Below are 23,305 nucleotides of genomic sequence, written 5' to 3'. Positions count from 1 at the left end.
GGATTATTCAAACGGAAAACAACAAAGACGACATTGGCTCAACTAATAACTAAATGGGTAAAACACGGGAATCAGCCCGTCTCGAGGTGGAAGAAAACTTCCCGGACTCAAGTGGTCCAAGGAAGCTCTCGGCAACATTCCTCCAAGGAGGGCCGTGAGCTTCCATGGCCCACACGAGTCGGGAAAATTTCTCCGGCCCCGATTCGGATTCCTCCCCGTCATGCCATCGTGTTACATACGATTAAGGATAAAAAAAACATAGGAACCGACCCTTTTCGGAAAAGGGGGAGACCGCCATAGCCTCGGGTGGGCCAAGGGGACTCACGGGTCTCTCCCTAGAGACTTGGCCGTGAGTCCCATGGCTCAATCCGTGGCCAAGGGAGCCTCTCCCGTCCGGATCCGAGTTGTTTCCCGTCATGGCACGCAAGGTTAAACATTATATGGACACGGCATGGTCATACATAGGCACATAACGGACACACGTTGCATGGGAATGCATGGGAGGCCTAGATCCGAAAGAAAAATGGAAACTTTCATGCATTCGGTTCTTTAAATCATATGAACGTCTCATGCAAACAAGAATCGAGGATCCTAGCTTCTCTAAGTTGTAGAGGGATGTTACCTAGCCTCGTTGCAAGAGGAAAAGAGTCGGGGACGCGGCCGTGGGAGTCGCGAGACTCGGATTGAAAGCTACGGGTGGGTGACCCGAATGGAAACACAGCCGCGGCAGACTCGGGAGAATGGGCCGGCACGCGAGCTCCGGGCACGGCAAGGTGCAAGGTCGGGCTCGTTGGACTCCTAAGAGGCGGATCTAGATGACCATAAGCAAACCCGAACGTGCCAAGGCCTGAACAAACCTGAAAACGTGAGAGAAAATTCGGTAAAAATGTGAGGAACCCGGTAAGAGAGAAACGGACGAAACGGAGGTTGTGCACGGTTGGTCGGCCCTCGGACCGTGACCACCTCTTCACGGAGGAGGGTGAGGGTTGTGAGAAACCCTTTGAACGTGATGGCACGACTCGCTGAAGTCGTGGAGTGAAATGGCACGTCGTTGGTGGCTTAGTACGCGCGGCTAGGGGTCTCGGGACTCGATTATGTTCACGGCTGGAACGGGGTGTTGGGGACCTCCAATCGAAAATCTAAGCCCGGAAATGGACTTAGGGGGTGAGAAATATGTAGGCTAGGATGTTTGATGATTTTTGGCTTAAGTAGGATCGGGTGGTTACCGGAATACCAGGTGGTTTCCCGGCGATTTTGGCCGGTTTCGGCCTTGGCAAAGGGCTGGACGGAACTTGAAAGTGGGCTGGGGTTTGAGAGGATCCTTGAGAGAGGTTGGCTTGAGAGAGAGTGAGAGTGAATGTCACGACCCGAATTTTCGATAGAACTTTTCCTAAATTTCATCGAATCCATTATCACATAAAAACTTACTTCTCATAAATTTCCAAAGTATATAACCAATCCATCAACTCTAATAGGTATATACACTTTTCCGGAGATTTCTTTTTCGCTCTCACATCAGTGATACAACTAAACAAAATCTTCAGGTCGTAACATTCTAAAGTCCATTCTATACAGAAAGGATATCTATTAAATATCTAAGGTTCCTACTTAGTCCTCCAAGCTGATCCCCGATATCAAAAAGTGGTTCCTCCGCGCAATCGGAAGCTTATCTGGAAAAATGTATGCAGAGTGTGAGCTGCATCTCAGTGAGCACTAAATTCCAAAGCAAAATGAATAATATTAAGTGATAAATATATTTTAGACAATCAAATATTCATATAGACAGTAGTAGCATAAGCAAATATTCACCCACACGACATATTAGACAATACATATAAATGATTACTACGTTCATTCATCAACAATCAATTACCCTTATAACCATATAAACTATTATTAAAATTAACCATTAACCAATATCATTTTGCACTCATAACCTAACTAAATCAAATTAGCAAGCAAAACGGCTTCAATACAATAATTCAGACAATCATAATAATCATCACATTTACAGCAATCCAACCAAACAACCAATATACAACACATAGGGTTGCATTTCCTCGCAACAGAGTTATGACGGTACCGTGACCCCGCACATCTCGCTCATACCATTCTCAACTTCCAATATCCACATCTCATAAGCGGGGGCCGCCTATTAACCTCTGGCGGTAAGAGTTGACCTCAATTTGTATTCCGCCGGGTCTTAGCGGCCGATCAGGCCCCTTTTTCTATTCCGCCGGGTCCAGCGGCCGATCAGGCCCCTGTTTATATTCCGCCCGGTCCAGTGGCCGATCATGCCCCTGTTTATATTCCGCCGGGTCCAGCGGCCGATCAGGCCCTACTTGTATTCCGCTGGGTCCAGCGGCCGATCTGGCCCATTTTGTAATCCGCCGGGTCCAGCGGTCCCATGGCTATATAATCACGCAACAATCACAAGCATAATCAACTACAACCACGCCATCTCATATCATATACCCACACCAAATTCTTATTCCTAAATTATTGAAATCTCCGCATACACAACCACAATCCCAATCATATTGAATCACATTATTATTATATACTTCATACGCAGTCCACACATTCAATCACACCGCGTATCCCAAGTCCAGGTGGAACATAAAAGGCCATATTTCTCAAATCCTTTCACACAGCATAGCAATGCCAATTCCTTAATCTAACTACCACTATATCCATCTTAAATAATTTATATAATTATAACACATGATTTCACCAGGGAATAGAGTAGTCACATAACATACATGCATATATATATATCATTTCACAATGGAATAAAGTATTCACCGATAACTCCCAAAAATAAATCACGTAGTTCAACTCTTCGAGATACATGGCTTGGGTATACTCCATCCCTGACATATATTAAATTTAACAAGACCAATTTATAAGCATATATCACACCACCAAGTAACTAATCAAACTCTTTGACAGTACATTTGTTCCCCCTAAAAATTATAAATTATATTACAAACTAATTCTCCATTTCAATATATCTTAGAATAATTTTCATGAAAAAGCAATCCAATACTAGTCTCTAATATGTTTATCTAGCACAAAAATAATAATAATAATAATAATAATAATAATAATGAAAGAAGCACCCATTAACCCCCATGATCTCTTTATAGTTTTATCTTAGATAAATCTACAGAATAATGCTTCATGGAATGATGCAAGTTATTACCCAACCTTTCCTAATACTCAATTCACCCTTTGATGTCCTCACAATTAATTTAAAAATCTGAAATTATTCCCAAACAAAACCAATTAATCGCATAACATTGTAAACAGTAAAATGAGCAAATTTATAACTAAAATGTTAATAATCTTTTTCACTGCTCACTTAATCTCCTCTGAAAACCCATTATCAAGTATAAATAAGTATACGCTTATATATTTCCAACTTAATCTATCCATGGATTTCTCATGATAAAATTCAACTTAACAAAGATAATTTACACCGCACCACTTCCCCTCCTTGCATTTTCATGTATCACGTTATATATATAATGTATATGAGAGCGTATAAGATGCATGATGTTCGCATAGTAATCATCAATTCACACTAATGGCTAGCCATTTAATTCGCCCAAATTTTCAAATGAAATAGTTGCCTAAATCCTAACGAACAAGACCAACAATATGTAACACCTAACACATCAATAATTAAACTGAATTCAAGCTCAATTCTTGTCTTAAGTATGGCTAATGATAAAGGAATCAAAACAAATAGAATCTGAATTTTGTCAAGTCAAACTCAGCTAATTTCCCATGAAAATTGGCCGAGGAGAAGAAACAAATTAAAGAACTGATTACCAAAATAAAAAGAAAATTCATCCACTATTATTATTCATCTAGACCCGAACCAACACCGTATTCTCCTTTAAGCCTCACCCCCAGCTTTTACTGCACTCTCTCACTTCCTCCTGCTGCATATTCTCACTTCCCTTTTGATGTCCTGTTCCCGTTCATCTCTGTTCAATTCTTCAATCTCCACCTTACACTTTCTTTTCCACCATCTCTAACCTCTGTTATCTTCTTTAAGTTTCCCTTAAGTTGAGCAATTAAATATTCCTTATTCCCAACTCATCAAAGAAAGGATGCAACAAAGTACATAAACTCAACACAAAATTAAATTCAAAAATCTTCAACACATACCTTACAAATAGTCACCCAACAGCCCTAAATCTTCACGTACTCCCTGGTCTGTATATGCCCCCTTTCGAACTAGGCTCAAAGCTCATTCACTCTCTTTTTTTTTTTCCTTCTCTTTCTCTCGCATATTCTCTCTCTCTCTCTCTCTCACCCTCTGTTTTCCCCTGTTTCCTACTTCGAACCCAACCCAGGAAAAGAAAGCAGAGAAACGCAGGAAAGAAGAAAGAAGGAAAAGCAATTGGAATTGAAAAAGTAATGGCGGTGGAAATGGAGTGTGCTGGGAAAGAAGAGAAGAAAGGTTGGCCCACGTGGGGTCCATGGCACCACACCTTCTTCTTTGTTTTTTTTTTTTTAATAACCACAAAAGTACATTACGTGTATGATATATATATATATACACACACATATATACATATGTTTGAAAATGAAATCTCACGGTACCACCACATAAAAGTACCTTCCATGTATAATATATATATATATATATATATATGCATATGTTTGAAAATAAAGTCCGACGGGTCTCACAATCACCCCCACTAATAAAAATTTCGTCCTCGAAATTTGTTTATGCGATACCAAAAGTTAAAGGATTAAGGGTTATAACATTCTCAGGTCCCCATATCTCCTCTGAACTGACTCTTCCACACACCTTCATATGTCACTGAGCTTCCGTTGAGCCACTATAATAAATCAGATGATATGAGCCCAATCTGATAAAACATCCAAATCTCCATTCCAACAGCACTCTAAGATTCCTCAGTTCGATTACGGAAAACTCTGTCCAGAACCTAATCAAGGGAAATCCTTCCATGTCGCTGGGATATATATAAATTGAAATAAACCCTGAATCTACCTTGGGTAATCAAAAGATTTATATATGTCTCTGCTGACGATAGAATTGGCCAATCTCAACCTCATAGCTTTTCCAGTGGAATAATTATCCATGCCAAGGTAGGTAGCTGATATATATAATTTAGAATGCCAGAAACCCTGATGAATCATACGATGATGCCAGACTAAAAATATTAACTTAAGCAATAATAGATGTCAGCACCTAATTTCGGTCCATCGGCTCCGAGGGGGGCAAAATTGTCATTTCCTAATTTATCACATTTTCTTAAAAAAAATTAATTAATTAATTAATTAAATTATATTATATATGTACAAAAAAAAAAAAGACTCGGGCAGGGCCGGGCAGGCCGGGCAGCGTTGACCGGCTGCCCGGGACTGCCGGCATTTAAAAAAAAAAAAATCGGGCAGGTCGGGCAGGGCCGGGCAGCGCTCACCGGCTGCCCGCGATCCCCGCCGGCCCGGAACTGCCCCAAATCGCGGTTTTCCGCGATTTTCTCCAAATCGGCTAAAATCTCAACGGAAACGGGGAAGAAATGTCAATTAAATAAACAGAAATGGAATTCGGTAAGAGGGGGACACGACCCAGCAAACGAAATCAGAAAATGGGATCTCGATTTGGCGAATTTTGAAATCGGAGTTTCGGAGCTTTCGCCGGAAAACCGCAACCTTTTCCCCCGATTCCGACTGATTAAGCGCCAGTGAGGTCCCGATTGACCACGGCGAAGCACCGGCGGCGCCCAGAACTATCCCCCACGTCCATTCCGGCCGTCATCGAGGCGTCCAGGGGGCGAGAACCGCCGGCCCCAGCCCCGTCGCCGCCGCTTTCCTCCCGATCCCGGCCGCCCTTCGGCTAACGGGCCTCGGCCCATTTCTCTTCCTTTGCAGGCTCGGCCCATTCAGGCCCAAGGTCCCCAGTCCGGCCCAGCGCTCTTCCGGGCGGTTTTCCTTCGGGCGGTCCGGTCCGATCCGATCCGGTCCGATTCATCCGGTGATTTTTTTTATTCTTACAGAGAAGCCCTTCAACTTTCCGAACTAGGTAAATTATCAATTTAGTGGCATGATTAGGGCTCCTTTCCTGAATATTATTGCTTGCTTGATGGATATAATGTGAAATGAGTATTCTTGGGTCGCGTGGGTGATCGGATTTGTCCCGAACTCGATTTTACGAACTTTCCATTTTGTCACATTTCAGCCCCGAGGACTCATTTTATTTTTTTTAGATCTGCCCCGAACTCTAAAATTTATTTTCAACCAAGTCCCGATCATTTTACTATTTTTCAATCAGTCCTTGGATTTTTCAGAATTTCTCAAGCACCCCAAAGAACTTTTCAAGTTGTTTCAGTTTAGTCCCTAGGCCATTTTTCACCCTTTTCAGATCTGCCCCGAATTTCAAAATTTATTTTCAATCAAGTCCCAGTCATTTTACTATTTTCCAATCAGCCCTGAAATTCCCAGAATTTTTCAAGAACCCCTAGGAACTTTTCGAGTTATTTCAGTTTAGTCCTGGGGCCATTTCTTTGTTTTCAGATCAGTCCCGATTTTCAATTTCATTTCAAATAAGTCCTAGGACATTTTCAGTAATTTTTTTTACAGTCCCCATTTTTTAGAATTTTCTAATCAGTCCCGAATATTTTCAGAATTTTCAAATCAGTCCCTACTCTTTTAAAATCGTTCAATTCAATCCCCTGGACATTTTCTAAAATATCCGGCCCCTTTCTACTTGGATCACCCACCGACAATGTATGTGTCCCATTTAAATATTTCATATTTGTAGTTATGTGACCATGTCGGAAATTAGGGTTTATCGGGCGGTCAACTAATGGCCATCTCGACGGCTCGAAATCCGTAGACTAAAGCATTCGGCAAGTTTTTTTTAATTAACCTAAAATTCTACACACGGGATAATCGGGACGTTAAATTTGACTAAATTAAATCACTTGATTTCTTTAAATGGATTGCATGAATTGATTAATAATTTGTAATCGCGTCGACAGTTCAAGAACTGTTAGTTATGCCCTTTTTAAAATTCACAATTTCAAAAGCACCGAGATACGTACAACGTAATCTTGATTTTCATGCACACACATATTTACCGATTCAAGGGCATGATTACCAGTTCTTGTCCTGCCGTAATCCCAGCGTAGGTTTGTGCATAGAATTGATCAAAACATGGAAAAACGGATTAATCACAAACTCGGCTTAGATCAAACATGGGCAATAATCAAATAGAGGGTTAGGTTTTGGGTTTTTAGGTGAAAATACTTTTAATCTGTAAAATCCATATTGTCACGATACAGAATAATTTAAAAACAACCCACACATTCGAGACTTGACTATGGACATCACGTCTGTCGGGTCCGTTAAAATAATGTCGAATGCTACATACCCTATCCATCACCCTTTTTGCTTGTTTTAAGGTAGGATTTGTATGCCAAGAAACCTCGGTTAATAATTAGTTAATCCACGTAAATTCGGCGATAACAAAACCCCATTGATTGTTTATTTGAGTTTGCTTGTTACATCTTTTGCATTTGATTGTTATGCGGATCGTGCTCGACCCTTTAGGACTCGATTCACACTGGGTCCAACTCCCATAACCGTCGATCACGGGGTCCAATACCCCCATACACCGAGTGCGCATTTAATTTAATTTTCGGTTAATTTTCCAAAACTATACGATGAGTATGAGTGAAATCATGGCTGAATGCGAACGGACCGGGATCTAGTCATCGTAGCTTTTTATTTTTATTTATCTATTGGAGAGAACAATGTAAGGTTTTATATTATACATATATTCATGTAAAATCCCGGTCGGAGAGTGGACGGTCAGAGTGTTTTTTTTCGAATTTACGGTGTCAAAACGTGTAAGATGAGCGGAACTTAATTAAGCGGTAATTAAATAAAAATGGCAAGCCTAGACAAGCCAGAGTACCGATAGGGCATGCGAGATATAGGCTCGCATGTAACAGAACCCCCGAATTCGGAACCTCGGGTTTCGCAGACCATATGCCTTAGCAATTAGGTGTACCCCGTACTCCTAGACCCGGGCAACTCACCGGCCCTTGACCTTCGGGTCGTAAACAGGTAGTGGCGACTCCTTCTCACGTGCGTCCGTCGCGCGTCCCCGGGAAGGTGGACACTCCCAAGCCGCGTTGCATTTAGGCGCGCGCATGCTTGCCCCGACGAGACGAAATTCGGGTGCGCACAATAGAATCCCAAGATCAATGATGCAAACCAAATAAGATCTAGTTGAATAAGCAGAACAACAATTCTCTCGATCCTGCCAAATCATTCTCGCGAGAACATCAACCTTGACTGATTGCATATATAAAAGAGAAAGTACTCTGTAATCACCATTTGCTAGAACCGGAGAACGCAGGATGGCGGACAACATTGAATAGTTGATACCCCAGGAAATATCCCAATGAAGGAAATATGACATACATGCTCAAAAGTCGCAAGAACTTCTTGAAAGATTACCTCTGAACCTGATATGTAAAGAATCCTTGTGAAACCATATCTGTATAGTTGAAATGTGTCTTGACCCTAATACTTAACTGAATTCAGCACTCATTTGAAGCTCGAAGAATAGCTTATCATAACGTTGATTCCATGAGAAACTTAAACTATGGGGAACCTGAGGTGCCTCCCTTTACTTAAATCTTAATAGTATTCTAATAATTATGTATAGATTTTAAAAAGTATACTTAAGCCCCCAGCTTATTCTTTAGCACAAAGAAATTTGTAAACATCGACCTTTGGAAAAATCTTGCTAATATGTCAATAGAATATTAAAAATTACTCATAATTAAATCGAGCAATTAAGACCAAAACTAATCGAATAACTAACATAGCAACTAAACAAGAAAATCACAATTAACTGCCAAGGAAAAAAAAACATATTACAAACATGACAGCATATGTTGAATTCAATTAGAGATCCAAATGATATTCGGACAAACTAAATCAAAATATATATGTTCAAAAATTGCAAGCACTTCTGTAAAACTTGATATCAAAAACCTAATTATTTAATGATATTTCCAATCCTCGATTGCTTAGTATCAATTTCCCTATTGTGCAATGCAAATGTAAATTTCAACAAGCAAACATAAACCCATGCTTATTTACTAACAAATTCGAAGCAATAACAACTCAATTAACCAGCATAGAATTCAAGAAATCCTAGAAAAATCACCACAATTATCCAAAAATTACTCGGGGATCAAGCTTCAACTTAAGTCTACAGGATCTCCTAACCTAGGCTCTGATACCAAAATTGTCACGACCCGAATTTTCGATAGAACTTTTCCTAAATTTCATCGAATCCATTATCACATAAAAACTTACTTCTCATAAATTTCCAAAGTATATAACCAATCCATCAACTCTAATAGGTATATACATTTTTCTGGAGATTTCTTTTTCGCTCTCACATCAGTGATACAACTAAACAAAATCTTCAGGTCGTAACATTCTAAAGTCCATTCTATACAGAAAGGATATCTATTAAATAACTAAGGTTCCTACTTAGTCCTCCAAGCTGATCCCCGATATCAAAAAGTGGTTCCTCCGTGCAATCGAAAGCTTATCTGGAAAAATGTATGCAGAGTATGAGCTGCATCTCAGTGAACACTAAATTCCAAAGCAAAATGAATAATATTAAGTGATAAATATATTTTAGACAATCAAATATTCATATAGACAGTAGTAGCATAAGCAAATATTCACCCACACGACATATTAGACAATACATATAAATGATTACTACGTTCATTCATCAACAATCAATTACCCTTATAACCATATAAACTATTATTAGAATTAACCATTAACCAACATTATTTTGCACTCATAACCTAACTAAATCAAATTAGCAAGCAAAACGGCTTCAATACAATAATTCAGACAATCATAATAATCATCACATTTACAGCAATCCAACCAAACAACCAATATACAACACAACCAAATCAATATAGCCATAGGGTTGCATTTCCTCGCAACAGAGTTATGACGGTACCGTGACCCCGCACATCTCGCTCATACCATTCTCAACTTCCGATATCCACATCTCATAAGCGGGGGCCGCCTATTAACCTCTGGCGGTAAGAGTTGACCTCAATTTGTATTCCGCCGGGTCTTAGCGGCCAATCAGGCCCCTTTTTCTATTCCGCCGGGTCCAGCGGCCGATCAGGCCCCTGTTTATATTCCGTCCGGTCCAGCGGCCAATCATGCCCCTGTTTATATTCCGCCGGGTCCAACGGCCGATCAGGCCCTACTTGTATTCCACTGGGTCCAGCGGCCGATCTGGCCCATTTTGTAATCCGCCGGGTCCAGCGGTCCCATGGCTATATAATCACGCAACAATCACAAGCATAATCAACTACAACCACGCCATCTCATATCATATACCCACACCAAATTCTTATTCCCAAATTATTGAAATCTCCGCATACACAACCACAATCCCAATCATATTGAATCACATTATTATTATATACTTCATACGCAGTCCACACATTCAATCACACCGCGTATCCCAAGTCCAAGTGGAACATAAAAGTCCATATTTCACAAATCCTTTCACACAACATAGCAATGCCAATTCCTTAATCTAACTACCACTATATCCATCTTAAATAATTTATATAATTATAACACATGATTTCACCAGGGAATAGAGTAGTCACATAACATACATGCATATATATATCATTTCACAATGGAATAAAGTACTCACCGATAACTCCCAAAAATAAATCACGTAGTTCAACTCTTCGAGATACATGGCTTGGGTATACTCCATCCCTGACATATATTAAATTTAACAAGACCAATTTATAAGCATATATCACACCACCAAGTAACTAATCAAACTCTTTGACAGTACGTTTGTTCCCCCTAAAAATTATAAATTATATTACAAACTAATTCTCCATTTCAATATATCTTAGAATAATTTTCATGAAAAAGCAATCCAATACTAGTCTCTAATATGTTTATCTAGCACAAAAATAATAATAATAATAATAATAATGAAAGAAGCACCCCATTAACCCCCATGATCTCTTTATAGTTTTATCTTAGATAAATCTACAGAATAATGCTTCATGGAATGATGCAAGTTATTACCCAACCTTTCCTAATACTCAATTCACCCTTTGATGTCCTCACAATTAATTTAAAAATCTGAAATTATTCCCAAACAAAACCAATTAATCGCATAACATTGTAAACAGTAAAATGAGCAAATTTATAACTAAAATGTTAATAATCTTTTTCACTGCTCACTTAATCTCCTCTGAAAACCCATTATCAAGTATAAATAAGTATACGCTTATATATTTCCAACCTAATCTATCCATGGATTTCTCATGATAAAATTCAACTTAACAAAGATAATTTACACCGCACCACTTCCCCTCCTTGCATTTTCATGTATCACGTTATATATATAATGTATATGAGAGCGTATAAGATGCATGATGTTCGCATAGTAATCATCAATTCACACTAATGGCTAGCCATTTAATTCGCCCAAATTTTCAAATGAAATAGTTGCCTAAATCCTAACGAACAGGACCAACAATATGTAACACCTAACACATCAATAATTAAACTGAATTCAAGCTCAATTCTTGTCTTAAGTATGGCTAATGATAAAGGAATCAAAACAAATAGAATCTGAATTTTGTCAAGTCAGACTCAGCTAATTTCCCATGAAAATTGGCCGAGGAGAAGAAACAAATTAAAGAACTGATTACCAAAATAAAAAGAAAATTCATCCACTATTATTATTCATCTAGACCCGAACCAACACCGTATTCTCCTTTAAGCCTCACCCCCAGCTTTTACTGCACTCTCTCACTTCCTCCTGCTGCATATTCTCACTTCCCTTTTGATGTCCTGTTCCCATTCATCTCTGTTCAATTCTTCAATCTCCACCTTACACTTTCTTTTCCACCATCTCTAACCTCTGTTATCTTCTTTAAGTTTCCATTAAGTTGAGCAATTAAATATTCCTTATTCCCCACTCATCAAAGAAAGGATGCAACAAAGTACATAAACTCAACACAAAATTAAATTCAAAAATCTTCAACACATACCTTACAAATAGTCACCCAACAGCCCTAAATCTTCACGTACTCCCTGGTCTGTATATGCCCCCTTTCGAACTAGGCTCAAAGCTCATTCACTCTCTTTTTTTTTTCCTTCTCTTTCTCTCGCATATTCTCTCTCTCTCTCTCTCTCACCCTCTGTTTTCCCCTGTTTCCTACTTCGAACCCAACCCAGGAAAAGAAAGCAGAGAAACGCAGGAAAGAAGAAAGAAGGAAAAGCAATTGAAATTGAAAAAGTAATGGCGGTGGAAATGGAGTGTGCTGGGAAAGAAGAGAAGAAAGGTTGGCCCACGTGGGGTCCATGGCACCACACCTTTTTTTTTTTTAATAACCACAAAAGTACATTACGTGTATGATATATATATATATATACACACATATATACATATGTTTGAAAATGAAATCTCACGGTACCACCACATAAAAGTACCTTCCATGTATAATATATATATATATATATATATGCATATGTTTGAAAATAAAGTCTGACGGGTCTCACAGTGAAGAAGTGATTAGAGTTAATGAGGAATGGGAACCTATAAAGAGCTCTAATGGTTCGGTTAAGGGGAACTAATTGCGATTTAGAAGGCTAAACATGGGCTGCCGAATTGCTTAGGGTGGCTACCGAAAATTGGAGGGAAGATTAGGGAGGGGTTTGTGTCATGTAGAGTGTGGGGGAAGCAAGAGGGAAGTGATGGAGTGATGGATGTGTAAGAGAAAGTGAAAGAAGTGAGTGAAATTTGAATTGTGTGGTGGGGAAGCTTTGGAGCCGCCGGTGGGAGGGAGGAGCCGCGGCTTGGGGCTGTCAATTCGGAGCCATGGGTTTGAGCCGTGGCTTGGGGTTGAGCCGCGGCTTGACGGCTTGGCTAGGCTGAGCTGTGGGCCCCATTCGATTGAGAGAAAAGCCGGAAAATGCTTGAAACTTGATTGAGCTTGCATCCGATCTCCGATGTCCGATTAATTTGTAGATTTGGAATGATTGAGCGACGAGGATTTGAAAGAGCCCAACATCTCCATGCATCGTTGTGAACGAACGTTCGGGCGACCCGGCGCCTCGTGAGTCGGTTTTGCCCCGTTTGGACATTCGGAGTGGAGTTTAGCGTCCCTCGATCCCCGATTGCTCTTTGTGCACCCTAACATTCGTTTTGGCGATCCTTTTGCCCCGTGGGGGATCGTTGGCTCATCGCCCTCGGTCGAGGGCCGTTGGCCCGGGAAAACCTAGGGACTTTGACCGGGATTTTCTCAGTATTCTCTGAATGTCTTGAGGTGCTCGGGGATCGTTGTGATCTCTGTTTTTCGTGAACGTGCCCCGAAGGCTCGCCGGGAGACGTTCATGACCACTGAGAGTGCGTTTGGATTGAGAGTTGAGTTGAGTTGAGTTTTGGTTTTAATTGGTTTGTAATGATTGTATTGTTGAATTATGAGAAAAAGTGTGAAAAAGTAATAAATAATTGAGAGAAAATAATGATTAAGTGATGATTGTGTTGTTGAATTGTGAAAAAGTAATGAATATTTGAGAGAATTTAATATTAAAAATTGAATTGAATAGTTAAAAATATTTAAAAAATAAAAAAAAGTAATGATTGTGATGTTAAATTGAAGGTAAGTGGAGTTGAGTTGAGTTGAGTTAAACTTTATTCATAAAACAAACACACCCTGAAACGTTCCTCGGGAAGCCAAGTCGAGTTCCGGAAGGTCATCTGAAGCTTGCTCCTCGACCTTGGTGGTCCCTGGGTGCCTGTAGGCCCGTTTTGGGGGGCCGTCTGCTTGTCAGTGGAGCGGGCCCCGAGAGCTCTGTCAGAAAAAAGCGTCCGTGAGAGGTCGGGGTGTCCCGGCTCATGTGGCTTGCCCCGGAAATGCGTCCGGACGTGTCGTTGGTCACTTTGGCACTGAGAGGGATTTTTGGAGTACCATATTGGGCACCTTTCGGTGCTTCGGTGACTCGGTGATGAATAGTGCCACAGTACCAGCTCCGTCGTTTTCGGGATTCTTTACCCGTAAGTTCTTCCGATGGCCTTCCTCCGCTTTTCTTAGTGACCCAGCTTTTCTCCCATTGTTCATGACACCGCGCCCGCTTATTTGTCTCTGATGGCTGGGTGATGAATAGTGTCCCGGGCTTCGGTCGGAAATCCTCATGTGGGAAGCCGGTGGGCCAAAATGGGGTGCTGACAATATCCATCTACTCTGAAGATTCTCAGAGATTGTCCAGGATTATGGAATCATGCTTTCTGAGAAAAAGATGGTAATTGGCCAACGAGAAATCAACTTCCTTGGCATGCAGCTTGCCAATGTCCAGTACCAACTAGAGCCACATGTGGCTTAGGAGTTACTCAAGTACCCTGAGGAGTCACTTACCAAGAAGCAGATTGAACAGTATCTTGGTACAGTCAACTACCTTAGGTATTTCCTTCCTAAGATAGCCAAGCTTACTCACCCATTGGAAAAAATGTTGAAGAATGACACCCCTGCTTGGGGTCCTACTCAAACAAAGGCGATCAAGGAGCTTAAAGCTCAGCTACAGTCCTTGCCTACACTCCAGATTCCCTTTACGGGGAAAAAGATCCTCCAGACAGATACTAGGGAGCGGTCCTACTCGAAGAACTCAATGGCAAACTCCACATCTATGGTTATAGGAGTGGAAGATTCAACCCGTCAGAACAGCACTATCACTCCACTTTTAAGGAGATCCTGGCGGTCATGAACAGGATAAAGAAGTTCGAATTCCACCTGGTTTGATACAAATTTCTGGTGGAAATGGATATGTCTAGCTTTCCCAAGATATTACAGTTCAAGCAGAAGCAACTGCCTCACCCTCAATTGCTCAGGTGGGCAGAATGGTTTTCTAAGTTTGATTTTGAAGTCAAACACATCAAGGGAAAATACAACGCACTAGCAGACTTCTTGTCAAGGAAGGAACAAGCACTGACACGGCAAACTCTGCAGGTTCAAGCATAGATGATCCTACTACTTCAGCCTAGTATAATGTAATATTTTGTCGGTAGTCACTATAGCAGTTATTGTAGAAAATTCTCTGTAGCAGTTACTATAGCATTTTGTCTTTTTGTCGGTGTGAATATTTTGTCCGTGATTGTAGGAAATTTCCGAGACTCCGGAACTTTACCTTGTTTACCGTGTTTGTCTGTTTGTATCGAATCTCGCCTATAAATTACGGGTTCGCCCTTTGTATTAAGCAGAAGATCGAGAAATAAACCACTCTTTCTGAAATACTCTTTTCATGGCTTTTTAAGTTTCTCTTTTCTGGGCAAAAGGGGTTCTTAGGGTTCGACGTAATTCTTCAATACCAGGAGCTGACTCCGAGTATGCTCTGTGCTTGCCTCGCATGACGATTATGCACATCAGAAAGGAGTCGAGTATGCTATGTGCTTGCCACGTATGACAATCCTGCACATCAAAAAGGATTCGAGTATGCTATGTGCTTGCCTCGCATGAGGATCCTGCACATCAGAAAGAATTATGTCGCTCAGATAATCGATCCGAGGTAATTCTAGGGAATCATTAGTATTAACGGCGTTCGGTTCGAGAGGATGAGGCCGAGCCCAGGGGCTTGAGCGTTGACCGCAGGGAAAGGCTGAAATGCTCGCCAATGAGGGGCATGGTCTCATCTTCTTCGAGCTGAGCTTCATTAATAATTTTGCATTTCCAACGTCGCCAAACTATGATGAACAGTTCCCTCAGCTGGGACAGTTTACAGATGGCGATGGAAGGCATACCCATGCCTTTAAAGTTCCAAATCCGACTGACCGAGATGAAAGGGGAAACCCTAAGTCCGTCACCAGAGGAGAAGCCGTTCTTAACTGGCAGTCTAAAAATGCAGTATCCCAAACAAGGTCTCGGGTTCAAGTCCTTGTGAATGTAGAAAATTCACACTATGAGAGTTTTGCCTCTTAGTGGGTTGTCTCGACTCGACTAGATTAGTCGAACTCAATTAGGTTTTCGGATATTAGGTTGACACCGAAAAAGTATAGTAGATTATGAAAGAGTGTGTAGTGTAAAGGTTCGATACTTTGGTGGGACCACCCATACCGTTTTTTGATATTTAGGATTTTTTTCACTGTATTAGGTTCATGAGTCTATTTTGTAATAAAATTATTAAAGTAAATTACATCATGTATCCCCAAGTTTGGACACTCTTTCAATTTTATTCTATCATTTAAAAATTTTTGTAAGGCATTATAACATATAACTTTGTTCCAAATTTATCATGTCGTCAAATGTTCATTCAAAATTGACGGAAAATCTATTGTGGCACATTTTGTCATATAACATGGACCCTTGAAAGTGTGCCACATTAAATTTTCCATCAATTTTGGATGGAAAACTTATGGCAAGATAAATTTTAAAAAAAAATGAAATGTTAGAACCCATCAGAAAATTTATATCGGATAGAATAAAATTGAGACAACTATCAAAAGTTTGGATATACTATGTTATTTTCTCTTAAAAGTATGGGTTGCATGTTTTTTTTATTTAATTGTAGGGACATTCATTATTTGAAAGGGAAAACTCTGTACAACACAGTTTGACAAATATTTTCACAGTGCAAAAAAAATGAAAATAATTTCACCACATATCACCATCCTATGTAGTCGTCGGTCAGATGTCACCATTTTTCACGTCTTTGATTCCACATTAGCGCTCTATGATGGTCGGTTATGGAATGGTGAGTTATTTTAATGATTTAAGACTTGTTTTTGCAAATTTAAACTTATAAGACTCAAGTTCAAAAAAGGCAAGCTTTTAGGACCAACGTTATAATTTTTCCTTTATTTTTTTGAACGAAATTATTATAAAAAATTAATAAAAACTAAAAAAAATAAAATAAAAATAAAAAACCCAAGATTCTAAGAGGAAGGGGGTGGGCGGTGGGGGCCTATACAAAGGCTACCAGGCTCCCGAGATTGGAACTAAAACAACCCCAAAATTTCAATATGGAGGGTTCTTTCAATTCCAATCGGTGGGCTCTCACCGGTGACCACTAGACCTGATTGCCGCTAACAATAGCAGAACTTCCCAACCACCCTTAATTAGGAGGTGATGGTCACCGACGAGGCTCTAGAGACGACGCTTCTATTCCTTTGTCTTTCTCAAATTCCTCTTTTTTCTTTTTTCCAAATTCAAGTAGCTGGGGCCTCATCGTAGGCCACTGAGGAAGCCCCCACAGCAGGCTCCCTTACCTCTTCCGCTAATTAGCTAAGGGATTTTGCTTGTTTCATTTTTTTTATTTTTCATTATAATTATATGTGTCGTTTTGGGGAGGGAAAAGGGGAATATTGAAGGTAGATATGGCCAGGACCTTGAAAAATACATTTCCCATACGCGTTAGATCGTCAATTATACTTCAACACGGTCAATAATACCCGAATTGACGATCAACATCTGCTTGGGACACTAAAAGAATACGTTTTCCATATGCTGAACTATCTATTAATTATGCTTCAACACGGTCAATATTGCCAGAATCAAAATCCAAAAAGGTGCCCCTTAAACAATGTCTTGAATTCAAGTTTTGTGAATGCAGAAAATTTATTTTGGGAGAGTTTTACCCTGAAAGAACTCAAAAAGATTTTCAGCCTCAACCTAAGGAGAACTTTTGATTTGTTCCATCTATAGTCAAGTGCCTTGAAGAATTTAGCGAGTTTATGTATGACATGCTGATACACCGTGTAAATGATTCTCATGAAATGGTATCATATGATTATTTTTCTAGTAAATTAGTTTTTCAAAGTTGGAATATTCTAGAGCCACGTAAGGAATCGGTTAAAGAAAAGCTACCTCAGATCAGCGAGAAAATATTGGGTGTAAGTAATACACAATAATTTAATTGTATAAAACTTCATCCCTAAATAACACATGTAAAATAAGAAAGTGAGAGTTATATAATGAGATACTTACCGTTCAGGAATGGAATTTTACACAATCAAGTGATTATTTTTTTAAACTACATTATTTACCTATAATTTAATTATATTAAAGGCACTTTACAATTAAACAATAAATATTTTTTTCATGTATCAATATGAACTTTAAGTGCATTAAGTAAATTGTTATTTCTTGTATTCGTAGCATGAAAAGTTTCATATTGAAAATTATTTAAAAAATAAATGACAGTGTATATAGCGTACATATGTACTGACAGTATATATTGACACCTATATATATATATATTCTCCTTCCCTCTTCCACAAATAAATCTCTCAAATAGGGGAAATACTCTCCCTCCAAATTTAATTCCCAAACACACCCTATGGGATTGATATCCAACTTCCAAGAAAGTTTGAAAAGTTATTTTCCTTTTGAAGGTTCTTGGTGCTCATGAAGTAGAAGGAAATTAGAATCAACTTCATATTACCCGATAAGAGTGCTCGCTGATCCATTTGAAAACTTCCTTATGGAGACAAGGTAAGGAAACAAACTTCTCAGAGCATTTCTTAACAGGCTGCAACTGCACGACTAACCTAGCAACGGTGCTTCGCAGCAGCCCGAGATTTGCTCCCCGGGCAGAAGAGGGAAATTATTCTATTTCTATATATGTCGATGAGAACAAATTGATATTAGATCCCCGTTAAAAGAAAAAGGTCAATTAAGTTATTGGATGCTTTATTTTTCATCGAACCTTAGCCAAAATAATGCTACCACACTACCCTTATCGAATCACAGACCCCGTGTAGATGGTAATCCTAGATCAGAATATTAACTTCCCTTGGGCTATCCATTTTGCAAGCCAAAAGATGCTAGACCTTTCAATCACGTCTCGCTGCCACGGAGGCAGCATGTGTTCCATGGCCTGAACAGTGAGACCCGACTCCTCAGCACTGTGCAAACCCATGCTCCGATGAATTTGCTGGAGACAATTCATGATCAAAAAATACCAACAAATAGCAGCGTGATCAACCAGTCCAGCAATATATGAACAACATGGAGCATTCTCTGTTGTCACAAGAGTCATCATAATATGTTTCGTGAAATAATGGCTTCTAGTTCATGAAGTAGAAACCCCAAATAGGTTAGAGCATCCCTTTCAATAAGAGATTAAAAGAATCCTTTAGATCAAGTACCTGAAATCCAGTGTCAGTGTCAGTATGGTTCAAATGGTACTATAAGCCAGCAACTTGCGCACAGTAAGCTGAGATGAACACAATAAAATTATCTACACCACTGTCTGAAGAAAAACGAGAAACCAATTCTAGGCGAACTAAATGTGTTTATAAACAATGAAAGCAGGAGCATCCTAGAGTATATAAAAGTTCCATCCATCGAATTTGGTAGTTTTGCTAAGTTAGAGAAGTTTTGGAAATCCTTTACTGCCCTCTCCTCTGCTCCACTCTTTCTCTGGCCTGCGGCCGCTTCTTCAGCCAGCCTGCTTTTCCGTCCTACAGTTCTTCTCTCACGACACACCGACCAACACCCCCCATATCTCTCTCTTTTGATTGCAGGGTCCCGAGCAGTGGCATTTTTTGGTTTTTCCTAATGGAAGCATTATCAAGTCAGAAGGAATTCGGTTACATGTTGAAGCTAATGTTGATTGGGGATTTTGGATATGGGAAGAGTTCTCTTCTCTTGAGATTCACATCTGATGCCTTTGAGGATTTATGATCCCCTACCACCTGTACGACTTCATGTCTCATAATTTATTCATAGCGTATCTTCCATTATGTGCTAATTGCCTTGAGCATGTGCAAAGTTTGTTATTTTTGTGGCTGATATGGAATGATTGCAGCCTGTGAAATTTAACTTCGTAACTATTTTATTTATCATCGAGAATGAACAGAATTGAAGATAAGCACTGTCACTCCTCTGTTCGGTGAAATATTAATGGGTTGGGGATATCTCTGTAACTATCCCATAGACAGATATTTCAATTGTCACATAGATCATGGTTCGCTTCACACCATCAACAATTAAAATGCAATTACAGTTATCTACGGAAATGGGAGAGACAATGATTTGTACTTGTTAATTTCATTGTATCAAATTTGTGCCTTATGCAAAAAAAAATTGTTTGAATTGCTCTGCTTATCAGGTTCTTGGTGAACTTACTTGACCTGCAATTCAGGTAAATCCACATAGTTGTGTGAATATATCAATCAAGATTTTGGACATAAAGGAATTGCTAACAAGGGGACAGCTGAAATCTATTTTAACATATGCCTTGGGGTCAAGAGTATTGCGTGGATGTGAACCATTATGTGATTGTTTCAGTAAAACTGGGAATTTGACCAACTTTAGGACAACATCAAGATTGCAGATGAAAAGATCAATCTAACTAAAACAGAGAGGTATTAACGAACCTTTTCTTCTGCATTTTTAAGTGAGAAATCAGAACGGACAAATACATTACGTATAGGCAGATGAATACATTATGTACCTAAATATCAGTCGTGATTTCTCGATACAATATGTGGTTCCGTCAACTGGTTTGACCATATTAGTTGATCCTTCAGAATTGTTTGATTCCCAAAAGATCCTATCTGAAAAAAGAGCTTACATAAAAAAGGAGACATAGAAAACACATAATCATGCTCCTCAGGGCAGTGAAGCTAGCCAACAGGATGTTACAAACAACTTACAGATGCATACTCTAACACAGCATCATCATCATCATCATCATCATAATAATAGTTTTATTTGTCTCTCTAGGTTAAGTTTTATACTTGAGAGATAAAAAAAATACAGAGACTATTATTCAAAAGTCAAAATATAATTCACACAAAAAAAAGTCAAAATATAAATACTGATAGAATCCAAAAGCTCTATATTATAGACTCATTAAATAATAAGAAAAACTACCTAAAAAATCATAAACTATGCACTTTTTATGTTTTTTATCACGAACTATATATATATATATATTGCAGATAAATGCATAAACTATTGATCCGTTATACATTACAGCTTTTCGTTACATTCTCAGTCAATTCTAACCGGTTATACATTACAGCTTTTCGTTACATTCTCAGTCAATTCTAACCGGTTATCCTAACGTGGCACTTGACGGTGACACGTGGCTCATGGTTATTAGCTAGGTAGACTCAAAGGAAAATTAAATCATTATAAAAATTTTTTTAAAAAAAAGAATTGGAAAAGGAAATGGGGGAGGAGGAGGAAACGTCAAGAGCCGCTCTGCATCGTCGGCGGTGGCATCGGCCTCAATCAACGGCCATTGTCATGGAGGAGAGATGACTCTCTGCTGCAGCAGATGGACGGGATCCAAAGTGCCATTCTCCATTGCAAGAGGTCCTTCAATACGTCTAGTTGTACCTATCACATGAAATCAATTATACTTCTCATCATGTTCATGGCAATGTTAATATGATTCTGACTGGGTTTTTTATCTTGTTTATGGGTTTAGACTTGGAGTCGGAGCCATCGTCTCTGTTGCCAAGATCGGAGAGCAAGCCATTGCAGGAGAAATCCATGGAACTAATACAAAAATCTTCTTGAAGGAAAAAGAGGCGGGAAACCGATGGACATCAAATCACCAAGGAAGACCAGGCCAACAATGATGCTTCGAGGGTGTCAATCTTTGATCTCTCCGACTGTCTCTCTCTAAAGCTTCTGCTTCTGTTTGTGGGTTTTAATTGAGGTATAATATTGGTAGTTGGCAGGGAGATGGTGGCTGCCAATGAAGAAGGCAGACAAAGAAGATGAGGATGAGGGGTTCTTCGAGGTGGTGGATTCCCCGAGGATTGCTTTACAATCGGGGAAGAAGCTCGGTGCTTGCCGAAAATGGAGGATCGCCGAAGGTGGATAGGTGCTATAGTGACTGGAGGTAGAGCAGCGTTGCCAGCCACTCCATTCTCCTCCTCCCCCTTTTCCCCTTTTGCTTCATTTTCTTTTTATTTTTAAAATATTTTATAATGATTTTTAATAACAAATTTCAGTGGGGCCTACTTAGCCAAAATCCGTTCGCCACGTGTCACCGTCAAGTGTCACGTTAGCACAACCGGTTAGAATTGACGGAGAATATAACAGAATACTAAAATATATAATAGATCGATAGTTTGTGCATTTTTAGGTAGGTTTCCCTAAAAAAATAGAATTCATGGTAAAATGTAGAAAAAGTGTATAGTTTATGTTTTTTTAGGTAGGTTTCCCTAAATAATAAAACTCTCTACATAATGAATTTTCTCTATTTAGAATACTCAAATTCAAAATCTCACTTAAGAGGACCAAGTGCTGAACTACACATTAACTAACTCTATCATCATAAACTAATAAATATTTTTTGATGATTGAGTTGAATAATAAAGTATGTTTTTTTATTGATAAATGACAATTCTGTGCAACGCTCGGATTTAGTAGCTAGTTTGTTATTATGACTAGCTGATTTTCTAGACAAACATAGCAAGATTTGACATCAATCAAGAAGATAATTTCGTCCATCTTTCATGAAAATTATACACTGCTAAAACTATTGAATGATCTCTCTGCATTGCAAACTACTAATTTAAAGGTTGCATGCATGGTTGTCAGAATCATGATTCGAATCGTAAAATCGTACGATTATCTGATTCAGAAGGGGGAACCGATTCCAATTCCATGGGCTGAGTCGGGAACCTAGGATCGGCGATGAATCGAGCCAAAAATCGCAGAATCGTATAATCAGGCTGATTCTGCGATTCCAGGTTTCACCCAGACTCGGGCCAAGCCCAACCCAGGGCCAAGCCCAACCCAGAGTCAAGTCGAAGCCCAGTCCATAGACGGGCCGAAGCCCAACTCCTTTTTTTTCTTTTCCTTTCCCTTTCTTCTTCACTGGCTTTTCACCCTTTCTTCCAAACTCTAATCCCCCAGTCACCCTTTCTTCTTCACCATTTTCTCTCGATCGATGACTTTGCCCTAAATCCTCCGACCAGGTACCTTCTCCATCCGAGCTTCGACCAGACCAGGTACCTTCTTGCGATGCCGGAATTTCGAATTAGACTCAGGGGTATTGAAATTGAGGGCTTCACAGCTGCAGCAGTGATGGTTGATTGAAGGAATTTGATTGATGAGAAAGACGTCCATGACCATGAGAGCATCATTTGTGTAAGTGAAACTGAAACCCTAATTGGTGTTCTTCGGGGGAGGGTGGGGTTGGAAGTGATTTTACAAGAAAAGCGAAACAAAACAGAAGCTAGATAATTGCGTAGGTG

At 39.6% G+C, this 23,305-nt stretch overlaps 2 long non-coding RNA genes across 2 annotated transcripts; both read right to left on the bottom strand.

The window, feature by feature from the left end:
* Positions 1 to 1,385: 1,385 nt before the first annotated feature.
* LOC116207063 lies at positions 1,386 to 4,423 on the bottom strand. Its single transcript, XR_004156850.1, has 3 exons — positions 4,180 to 4,423; positions 2,806 to 2,873; positions 1,386 to 1,670 (listed from the first exon to the last, which is right to left on the bottom strand). It is a non-coding gene; the product is annotated as an uncharacterized LOC116207063 (long non-coding RNA).
* A 4,915-nt stretch (positions 4,424 to 9,338) lies between these two features.
* On the bottom strand, positions 9,339 to 12,375 carry LOC116207059. Its single transcript, XR_004156848.1, has 3 exons — positions 12,141 to 12,375; positions 10,775 to 10,842; positions 9,339 to 9,623 (listed from the first exon to the last, which is right to left on the bottom strand). It is a non-coding gene; the product is annotated as an uncharacterized LOC116207059 (long non-coding RNA).
* Positions 12,376 to 23,305: the final 10,930 nt, after the last annotated feature.

The sequence above is a fragment of the Punica granatum genome, chromosome 5, assembly GCF_007655135.1.
Source record: "Punica granatum isolate Tunisia-2019 chromosome 5, ASM765513v2, whole genome shotgun sequence".
In the NCBI taxonomy this organism is placed as follows: Eukaryota; Viridiplantae; Streptophyta; class Magnoliopsida; order Myrtales; family Lythraceae; genus Punica; species Punica granatum.
This window is presented reverse-complemented; position numbering and strand designations above follow the sequence as displayed.